This window comes from Anneissia japonica, unplaced genomic scaffold (assembly GCF_011630105.1).
Source record: "Anneissia japonica isolate Jap-2015-1 unplaced genomic scaffold, ASM1163010v1 scaffold673_len1821605_cov196, whole genome shotgun sequence".
NCBI classification, from domain to species: Eukaryota; Metazoa; Echinodermata; class Crinoidea; order Comatulida; family Comatulidae; genus Anneissia; species Anneissia japonica.
The window spans coordinates 1,648,065-1,655,583 of NW_022717449.1; the positions used below are offsets into that span (position 1 = coordinate 1,648,065).

Genomic DNA, 7,519 nt, shown 5'->3' on the forward strand with positions numbered 1-7,519 from the left:
TTTAATTAACGTTTACCATTCGCCAGCTGAAATAGGTGATCTGGCGGATTTATTGTGAGCAGAGGAAGATAACGACAACAACTTACGATATCTCTACAGCTTTGCAATATTTAGAAGGAAATAAATGACTCCCTTCAGTCAAATTTATTTCCTCTAAGATTTCATACAATAATTTAAAAAATTCTTTGATTCATAATCTCAAGGGAGATTAATGGAAGCCAGAAGGCTAACAAAATTTAATTAATTATACTCCTTCATTTACAATCGCAATCATAAATTAAAGTATAAGTTTAAAATTTTAACAAATATCTTAACAATTTTATAAAATTAAAGTTGATTAATCTGGACAGCATAATATTCAGTGAACTGAACAAAGGGGTTTTTTTTTTCTCTGTTTATTAAAAAAGGTTGGTTTAGTGGCAAGAGAATTTGTTTTTCACCGGATAAAATGGTGTTTTGACAAACGCAGTATATTGGGGTTTTTTTTTTACCGTTCTACCAAAACAAAATTATTTACATTATCAAACTGTTAACAAATTTCTACGCTAATCATTCATTCATTCATGCATTTACTCATTCACTCACTCATTCATTCATTTATTTTTAAATTTAAAATATACTTTTATAGTAAAAATTAGTAACTAAAATGTTAATGATAATAGCATATAATTAATAATTTGGGATATTTACTATATATTACATTTTCAACTTTCAACTACTTTCCAAATATTTATTTAGTTCTGGAATAAATAAATAAATAACTATTTAGTTAATGGATACAAATGTTTACTTTGGATTTTTGATTGTTTACTTATTAATTAAATGACTAATGCAAGCATTACATTTAACAAAGTTGTTATTTACTCAACTGAAATAATATTGTTCCTAAAACACTTACACATGTCAGTAGTATAAATATTCGGCTTTTCTTAATCAATTATTTATGACTGAACCCAGCTCCTCAGCCAAGCAATTAGGCACTACATCTATTTAACCATTCCCAGTGTTTATATAGCATTCACAATGAATGTATTGGTTACATAGTCCTTTAAGTTGCTTTAAAGTAGTGTTTAGTTAGTGTTAGGAATAATGTTGAAGAAGTGACATCAATGCTTCTCTTTTTATTTTCATGATTAAAATTCAGGTAGATATTTACAGTTTGTTTGCTCTTGTAATTTTTAAAGGTTTATCAAGAACATATATTTATTTTTATTATATTTGACATATCTCATTTCTGTTATGTTTGTGTTAACATTCTTTATGAAAATTGCCGTAACTAAGCCTTTTTAAATTAACGCTGTGACCAAGCATTTGTGTAGATATCTCTTCATAAAACAAAAATGATAATTTTCTTCAGTCAGTTATTTACATGTTGTACATTCTTCTTTGCCTGGAGTTGAAATGATTATGAATATTATGTAGTGTGTAAATGTATTTTTGCTGCTGCTATATGTGGGGGAAGTGTGTTTTCTGAATTAGTTTCTTAAAGCAGTCAAAAACTGTATGTAAACTAAACAGTTCTTATATTGCTTACTTAAATATAAATAGTGGATTTCTTCACAAAGGTTGTTCATGATATACTGTATTGTTATCAAAACTTGCAGTACTTTGTTTATCGTTTATTCACATTCATCATTTGAACCATAATCAGCAATCACAACAGATGTAAATTGGGGTCCTGTGACATTTACATAAGACATATAAGTGTATACAAACTACTGTAGAACATAACAAGATGAAAATAATTCAATTTAAAAAACATTTTTTTTAAAAATGTTTACTAAGAAATGCAGCATGTTTTTATCATTCTACTTGTTTTTCGATGTTGTCATCATGCTTTCGTATTCCAGACATATTGTCTTTAATCTTTCTGATGCTTTGACATTTATAAAATTCATTTTCTTGTATATCTCTTTCTATAGAAAAAGAAAAAGAGAGAGATGGATCAACACGAATGTCTTTAGAGTCACGTTTTCCTGAAAAGAACTGGGAAGAAGCAATCTCTTTCTTCAAAGGAAGCTCATGACATGATCCGTGCCCAATGCTGTGCTGTGTTCATGTTTCTACGGCCATCTAGCATGCTTCCATGAAGATGATGTCACAGAAATAATGTGGTGTTGTTTTGAGATGAATGATTTTTATTTGGAGTTTATGTATCTATGGAGATAAAATGATATTCCATGGCGATACAACAAAGTTGCTATGGTTATGTTATTTTCTATGGAGATACAATGATGTTAATATGAAGATAACAGTATGGTGTTTCTATGGATATACAGTAGTATGCAGTATTTCTATGGAAATAAACTGTTGTTTCAATTCAGATACATTTAATGTTCCCATGGATGTAAAATGTTGATGGGATATACTATCAATTTCCATGATCAATCTAAACAATGGTAAAATGCTAATATGATGCAAGTGATAAATGTGCCAATCCTGCAAACTGCCAACCTATTTTGCTGAAATACTAAAAATGTGTTGCAATTTTATATTGAATTCTTCCAACAAACATACGTATTGTGTATACCTTTCTACATTGTCCCTTTGCTATAATGTTTATAATCTTCATTTTAGGTTTCTTTATTTATGGTAAAACTGTACATTACACGCACATAAGAATACGGAGGTGATTAAAGCATGCATGCACATCACCAAGGATATGGCATCAAACCCTCATAAAGGTGTTAATATTATATTATTTGTGTTCGCTTCTATACAAACCTGTCAAAAAGTTATAAAACTATACCTGCAAAAAAATGAAAAATGTATGAAAAATCAATTAAAAAAAATTGTGAAACACCATGAAATAAGCCTAATTAAACTTTATTATTAAGCAAATGAAAATATGTCGAAATGTGTAGAAAAAAAATTTGCAAAATAAGTGTCAGCGAAGAAAATGCACAACGCTAAAAAGAAAATGAAAGAATGGTCCACTAAAAAATAGGCCTAACATTAGTTATAGTTAGATTTCTATGCAGCGCTGCCCCCAAAATGTCTCTGAATGCTACTGTCCAGCCTGTATTTTTTCTGAATTGAGCTTTTAAAAATAAGCTAAATTTCAGAGTAGTGTATGCCAAGGCAACCAATGTTGGAGTAAACATTCTCTCGCTCACAAAGCCAAACCTTCACCCTCCATTAATCAGGATTGGTTAATTAGCTGCCAATGCCTTCAGTATCAAAATATCTGGTTACCATCTCAAATTCTTTCATTCCAAAACTAACATTAAACAATTAAGTTTTAGTGAAAGTACATAAATTCTTAGAGTGCTAAACTCTGGGATTTGTGTATGTTTAAAAGCATTACTTTTTACCAGTTATTACTCCCAGTACCTTACCCCCTCTATTATAAATTTCATAAGTTTATGCTTCATGTAATTACAGTCCATAGAAGCAGACTGTTCTATACATAATATACAACTTTTTTTTATTACATTTATTTATTTATTTATTTATTTGAACCATATTTAATGAGGGTGAACCATTCAACAACTGCTAATCACTTGACACCCTCAACAATGATATGGTATGCCTACCATATCCAAATTATTTACCACTGCTCATTCCCTTCCCCTTCTCTGTCAGATCTCCTTTCCAAGGCTCAGATACCTATCCCCAGCTCATGTCTTCACCCAGCTCAGGTATTGGTCTTATTATGTTCCCATTCTCATCATCATCCCACCTTCTCAAATTATGGGTGTGCTGCTCCAATAAACTTAAGATGAGAATACAGTGTGCAAACACATTGTGTCTGCTGCCCCCTAGTGTTTAACTAACATATTTTTTTTTTCAAATGACCAAGACATAAGACGTATCAGCAGATTATTGTAGCATTACACACAAGTGTAGTTTGTCTTTAAGATTTAGAAAACAAAACTCGAAAATCCTTGTTGTTTCTTAGTCTTTTGTTTTACGAAGCCAATGTCCTCATAAAACTCGTACAGAAATGCAAGTACTTTCCTTTTGGATTAAATAAGCAAATATGTTGGCGAAAATAAAAGTTTTGCTTATGTGGTAAGCTGAATTTTAACTATGAAAAAGGCAAAATAACATTCCTTGTTAAAGGTGTATTAGTGTTATGCATGTTGATGGAGAGTAAGGCAGAGACTATATTTATTTTTGAATTGTAAATGACTCATGTTTATCTGTTAAACAAACAAAAAACTTGTTTCTTTACTTGCATTTTATTTAATATATTAACAGTTTCTATTATTTGTACAAAATCCTATTCATAAATATTGACATATAATAAATGCAATTATATAAATTATTTCTGTATCTTTAGTTGACATTAGAAAATGATATGAAAATATGAAATGTGGAAATAGAAGTAAGGAGTAGAATGCTTCCCCAAATATTGATACTTAACACCATACCAAAATAATAAGTATTATTTAAGTCCTTATTTTTCATAATTTATGGTTATTTTGTTAATTTTTGTCTGTTAATTTTGTATAATTTTTTTTTGTTTTTGTTGTGCATTGATATGATAAATAGATTATTCATATCAAATATTAATAACACAACTTAAAAAACAGATGTGCATTAGTGTTTTTATACTTTTACAATTAAATATTAAGTATAGGCCTAAGTCTATTTCTGAACTCCATAACAGATTTTGTTCACCAACTTAATACTTTTCTCCATGGTTTTTTTTTTTATGCATTATCAATTTTCCTATGCAGTATCTATATTTTATATTGTTCTGAACTTGATAAAGGCTTATAGCTGAAAGACCTTTTTTATTAATTTGCTAATTTAATATATTTGATAGTCAAATATACTATCCTACCATATCTCTCTTAATTTCGTTAAATTATTTTTTTTATTAACATTTGATTTTCTGTCACGCCTGATCAATGTTTTAATGGTCACTAATTGGTCATTCAGATTGCAGATTTATATTTTTTTGGTTATGCTAGGTTTGCCTACTTTTACACATTGAAAATTAGCACAGGAACAACAGATTTTATTTTCGTTTAAATTGACTGCCAATTAGGCCATATTTGTGGAAACAATATTAGCTAAAAAAAATCAGTGTTCCTAAAGGTTATGTTGAAACTGCTTACTCCATATGTATCTATCTGTTGCAACAGTGTATAGATATATACTGTTGCAACATATGCAATATTCATATTATATATATATATATATATATGTATATATATATATATATATATACAATATAAAAGCTGTCTCTTATACACATCTCACAATCAGTAGGGTATAGTGGATACTCAATATGTTTGAAGCGATTCGTATTGCTTATATTTTATTCAGAGATATATAACGTAGGCCTAGAGTTCTCAAAAGCTAACACAACCATTAGGGTACACTGGTGACCCGATCATATTTAAAACGAGTTATACTTCGTTCATTTCATTCGCGAAACATTAGGCGAAAGCATTATCTTTTCAACTACTAGGCAGCATAAGATGTGTATAAGAGACAGATATATATATATATATAATATAGTTATTACTCTTGATATATAAATATTATTGCGTGGAAATGTGTTTATGAACAATAATTTATCATCGTCCTTTATGATTCATTGATGGGTTGTGATGCAAGCAAATCGACAATGTTGTTGTAAGTAAAGTTAATAAACAGATGTTAAAATTAATACCAAATTATGGTAGTTTTTAATCTAAAAAATTAGATTTAAAGTTTGTCATCTGGTGGTTACATCATCTCACGAATACAATAATGCGGTTATTATTTTTTCATATGTTTCTTGTTTTAATATTAAACTTTATATTCACACCTTGGCTTTAGATTCGAGTAGACACGATTTCAGTATTTTCTCGTTTTTCGTTTCCATAATTTCTGATGTCATATTTATTGTTTTAATATGTATTTTTTTTTTTTTAGGCTTAACTATTTCTGATATTAATGCGTTAATTTCGTATTTTTATACTACCGTGTTTTTCCCAGGCGCCGCTTCTGGCACGCATTGTAAATCTTAACTGTAATAAAATATAATTTTGTAGATTATCAATAATTATTGTACTAATGTATGCTCGTATACTCTGTAAAATAAGTTGTATATTTTGGGTTTAGTTTTGGCGAGTGAATACTTGTTTTTATTTCTGATTGTAAATTCTGCTGATAAAAAATTAAATAAAACCGGTTACTTTGTGGAACTTGTGGGAGGCTTATTATTTTTTAAAGTATTTATTGCCTTGATATATTATATTCATTTTACTTAAATGACATTTACATGCATTAATTCTATTGGATACTGTCCATGGTGAAATTTAAAATGAACGAATACCACTTTCATTGAGAAACCGATAGAAACAATTCGCTGGTTGTTTGACTTTGAAAATTACGAATTGTTTAAAGGACATCAAAAGAGTAAAGAAATGTTATTAAAGCTTAGTTTCCATACAATCGCCACACGTTATCGCCGACAGCTTTCGGTGATGTTGATTGGTCGGTCGAATTGGGGAGTCTTCCAGTGGCGTAGAAAAATATTTTTCATTGGGGGGATGATTGGCGTGTTAGCCAGTGTCGTAACAGGCGGGGGGAGGGGGAAAACTGCCCCTCCCCTGACGGTTTTTATCGGGCTGACCAAGCCGTCGTACCGGGCTGGGTAATAAGAGAAAAGAAAGAGGGGAAAGGGAGGGAAAGAGAAAAAAGAGGAAAAGAAAAGGATAGAAAAAGAGAAGAGAAAAATAAAGACAAGAATAAAAAGTAAGATATCATAATGACCAGACTCACAACACCCTGCAACCCCTTCTCCACTTCAAAAACTGTCATAACTCCTTTGATCTATGCTGCCCGATGGCGTAACCACTGGGGGACAAGGGGAAAATATCAATCTTTGGAAAAATCTTCCCCACTCCTTTATAAATGCCCTTTCATCCCCTGAAAGTGCCTAAAAAATTTCGCGCGCATTTCTTGTTAACATGGCCCAATTTCCTCTAAAAATTGCACATTTTAGGGAGTTTTGATCAATTCCAACGAAATTAGAATTAAAAACACCGGGGGACAAGGGGGAAATATCCATCTTTGGAAATCTTTGGAAAATCTTTCTCCACCCCTTGACAAATGCATCCTCTGAAAGTGCCTAAAATTCTCAAATTCTTTGCGCGCATTTCTTGTTACGGTAGGCCAATTTCCTCTATAAATTGCACATTTTAGGGATTTTTCATCAATTCCAACGAAATTAGAATTAAAAACACAAAAATATTTTGCGCGCTTGGCGCGCATTTTTTAGGCCTTTTTTTGTTTTATCCTTTTAAGTTATTTAAACACATAATAGTCCCAAACTCAAGAAAACAAATTTAAGATAGATCATTTTAACCTAAAAGAAGGGCCTCAATCTGTATAGATGGTGAAAAATATGTTTGTAAACAATAAAACCATGATGATAATGCTTATATTTAGTTTCAAACACACGTGTGTGGCCTATATTATAAATAAGATAAGCCCTATGTCGTATTGTTTTCTATATGGGGGGTGGGGTGGGTATGGTAAATTACTAACCGGGAAATGAGGATTGTATGTTAAC

At 30.5% G+C, this 7,519-nt stretch overlaps 1 long non-coding RNA gene across 1 annotated transcript; it reads left to right on the forward strand.

Moving 5' to 3' along the window:
* The first annotated feature begins 1,389 nt into the window (after nucleotides 1-1,389).
* LOC117110298 lies at nucleotides 1,390-6,146 on the forward strand. Its single transcript, XR_004445669.1, has 2 exons — nucleotides 1,390-5,158; nucleotides 5,453-6,146. It is a non-coding gene; the product is annotated as an uncharacterized LOC117110298 (long non-coding RNA).
* Nucleotides 6,147-7,519: the final 1,373 nt, after the last annotated feature.